The sequence below is a fragment of the Macaca mulatta genome, chromosome 18 (assembly GCF_049350105.2).
Source record: "Macaca mulatta isolate MMU2019108-1 chromosome 18, T2T-MMU8v2.0, whole genome shotgun sequence".
NCBI classification, from domain to species: Eukaryota; Metazoa; Chordata; class Mammalia; order Primates; family Cercopithecidae; genus Macaca; species Macaca mulatta.
The window spans coordinates 73,180,058-73,183,661 of record NC_133423.1 but is presented as its reverse complement, the minus strand read 5'-3'; the positions used below and the strand labels follow the sequence as shown (position 1 = coordinate 73,183,661).

Below are 3,604 nucleotides of genomic sequence, written 5' to 3'. Positions count from 1 at the left end.
CTTTTCTTATTGCTTGATTGCTAGTGAATATACGTAACGTCTCCCTGTTCTGTGGAAAGTTGAAACATCAAACTATTTGGCAGGACCAATTCAGAATTTAGTATTGCTGTCTTTTCAGGCCCCAATTCCTGTTATTTGATGGGCTGTGGTGAAGGTTTGCTGGGTACAGGGACATCAAGTGGTCCTGTCCCGGGGCCCATGTTTGCAGTGGCAGATTGAGGGAGCCTGCCTTTGGGCGCCAGGGCAGCACACTGTGACCCCGGCATTAGCTGGTTCAGATGGGCTGGTTCTTGGACCTCCAGGTGTGCTGCTCCTGTGCCAGCAGTGGCAGTGGTGGGCAGGTTCTCAAGGCCTTGGGCAGTGGGTGTGGTGTGGCTGAACAAACCTCTGGCTCTCATGCTGTCCACATTGGTGCTGGTGTTGGCTGTGATAGGCTGAGAGCCAGTCCCTAGATCACAGGCGGTGCATACAGGTGGGTGCCAGCTGTGGTAGCAGTGGCAGGTTGGGTGGGCCTCACCTCAGGCCCCTGACAGGAGTGCACAGGTGACACCAGTGGTGGATCCAACTGAACACTGATTGGCCCCTAGGTCCCCAGATGGGACAGCATGCTCTGGCACTGGAGGGGCTGAGCTGGCCAGGCAGACCTGACCTAAAGGCCCTCAGTTGTGCATGCAGGGGCTATGGTAGGCAGGGGCAGGGTGATCCCTAGGACCAAGGTGAAATGCTGGGGTGGGGGCAGCTGCAGCTGTGCTGCAGCCCTGCTACTCGGGGGGGGGGGGTTGTTTTCAGTGGCAGCAGCCCTAAGCAGGCAGCTGGGGAGCTCACGCTTTGCTCAGGCTTTGGCCCTGCACAGCATCTTCACTATTGGGGGCAGCAGGGTCAGTGGGGTCTTTGGAATGGCTCACGCTTTAGCCCTGCCTGCAACAGCATCAGCCAGTCACAGCAGGGGCTGCAGGCAGGGAATGTTGATGTGTGGAGGATGTGTGGGGGCAGGGCTGTTGAGCCCCCAGGCAGGATGCCCTGTGGTGGGAACTGGACTCTCTGTATGCACTGTGCTATTAGGGATGGGGTTATATCTAGCCCGAGCGCCCTCTCTGGAGCAATGCTGTCCTGCGACCTCCAGGCAGTGCCCTATGTTAGTCTCTGGGTGGAGGGGCTTCCCTGTGGCTAGGATTACAGGAGCCTGTGGTGAGAACGGGACTGCTGGGATCGCACACTTACTCTGTCCTACATTGAGGAGCTCCTCCAGGCTCCCAGTTAATTCAGCCCAACAGGCTGCTTCAATTCCTTCTTCCTTGCTTTAAGTGTGTCTTGTCACTTCTCTGTTGAATTCCAGTGTTCTCTCAGATGATCTATTCAAAGTGTGATATCTACTCACTCTGTTGGTTCTTGTGTGTGGAGGTGGCAGTACCCAGTGCCTCTAGTCAGCCATCTTGAAGCCCTTCCTCCTTTTGTATAGTTTTAGATTTTAAAGTATTTATCCTGCATATTAGAAATGTAAGATTAATTAGTAAGCATGGGAAGGAGGAACAATCAAAAAGTGAAACCAATGTGAAACAAATGAACCTACTATATTCCAAATAAATACCACAATCACACTAAAAAGAAAGCAAGAAAGAGAGAAAAAAAGAGAAGAGTGGTTGCAAATAATCTTGCATGGCTCCTTCGAAGGTGGCAGAGTTTGCTATAGGGGTTCCTCCAGACCCTGTCAATACTGGGGTCAGGCCCAGCCAGGATGGTACCTGAAAGCCCATCTTTGCTGGGGTAGGAACAGGAGGGGACAGGGTAAGGAGCGGTCACCTTTGTGACCCAGAGTCTACTACAGCACTGGGGGAGCCAGTTTTAGGAGAGGCACCAGCTTTGACTCTTGGAGCCAGCTGGTGGAAGTGATAGATGATGAGTATCTGATATTAGCAAGACTTCTACAAAAAGAGGCCCAAGCTCAACACGATAATTCACAGAAGAACAAAAGAAACCCACAGGCAATGTTGTAACATGCTTGGAATTGTGAAGTACAGCTTTACACTCAACACAGTCTCAGGAAGAACTGAAATTGGAGGACCTGAAGAAACTAGCACTAATCCTAAAGAATATTTTTACATATAATAAAGAATTTCCACTTGACGTTCAGCCTGTCTCCTCAAAAAGAATTTTAGTACCTGGTGAAAACAGTATTTGGAATTGGAAGAAGATGAAGAACAGGGTGGTGCGGGAGCAGCGTCTCCTGATTCTTTTCCTGCTAGAGTTCCTGGTACTCTATTACATGTATTAGTCTGTTTTCACACTGCTGATAAAGACATACCTGAGATTGGGCAATTTACAAAAGAAAGAGGTTTAATTGGACTTACAGTTCCATGTGGCTGAGGAAGCCTCACAGTCATGGCGGAAGGCAAGGAGGAGCAAGCCTTGTCTTACGCAGATGGCAGCAGCCAAAGAGAGAATGAGGAAGATGCAAAAGCAGAAACTCCTGATAAAATCATCAGATTTCATGAGACTTATTCATCATCACGAGAACAGTATGGGGGAAACCACTCCCATGATTCAATTATCTCCCATCGGGTCCCTCCCATAACACATGGGAATTGTGGGAGTACAATTTGAGATGAGATTTGGGTGGAGACACAGAGTCAAACCATGTCATGACTTTATTACCAAAGTTGCTATCAGAACCAAGAGCAGTGTTACTCACTACTAAAACTGAGAATATTGGTCTGAAATATACTAAGCAGCACATACTACTACTCTATTACCAAAATTGTCCTCAGAATCAGGAGTGGTGTTACTCACTACTAGAATTGGGAAAATTGGCCTGAAATACACTATATTAAAGTGAGTATCAAGGAGCTGAATGACATAGATTTAAGTACTGTGCAAGATACTCCTGTGGCTTTAAGATGACACATGTTCATTTTAATGTCAACATTGAGCTGCAGAAGTATATTAAAAAATTAACCAAAGGTAAGACTCTCTTCTTTAAATTCAAAGACTGCAAGCCTACAGATATGTTTATCAGCACTTCGTGGAGATGGATGAAATTAAACCTGGGCCACTTGTAATAGAATTGTACAAAAAATCTACTGACTTTAAAAAATGAAATTGCAATTACAGACCAAGAAACCACTTGATCTTCATTTATTAATACATCAAACTTTGCACACAGAATGATCCTGACATGAATAACTTGGAACTTTTGTGAATTTTACCACTCATTAGAAACCATCATAGCTCTGTGTATCACATTCACCCTCAGCAGGTAGGAAGCATGCTGTACCCATGCCAGTAGGCCAGAGTTTCCATAAATCTTCTGAAATCTAGGTGATGGTCCCCAAACCTCAATTCTCGACTTCTGTGCACCCTCAAGCTCAACACCACGTGGAAGCTGCCAAGGGATGGGGCTTGCACCCTTTGAAACCATGGGCCACGCTGTACCTTGGCTCCTTTTAGCAATGTCTAGAGCAACTGGGATGCAGGGCACCCACTCCCTAGGCTGCACACAGCATGGGGACCCTGGACCCAGACCATGAAACTATTTTTTCCTCCTAGACTTCTGGGTCTGTGATGGGAGGGGTGGCCATGAAGACCTATGACATGCCCTGGAGACATT

The 3,604-nt window shown here is 47.6% G+C and overlaps 1 pseudogene; it reads left to right on the top strand.

Moving 5' to 3' along the window:
* The first annotated feature begins 595 nt into the window (after positions 1–595).
* LOC100430262 (axin interactor, dorsalization-associated protein pseudogene) lies at positions 596–3,165 on the top strand (annotated as a pseudogene).
* Positions 3,166–3,604: the final 439 nt, after the last annotated feature.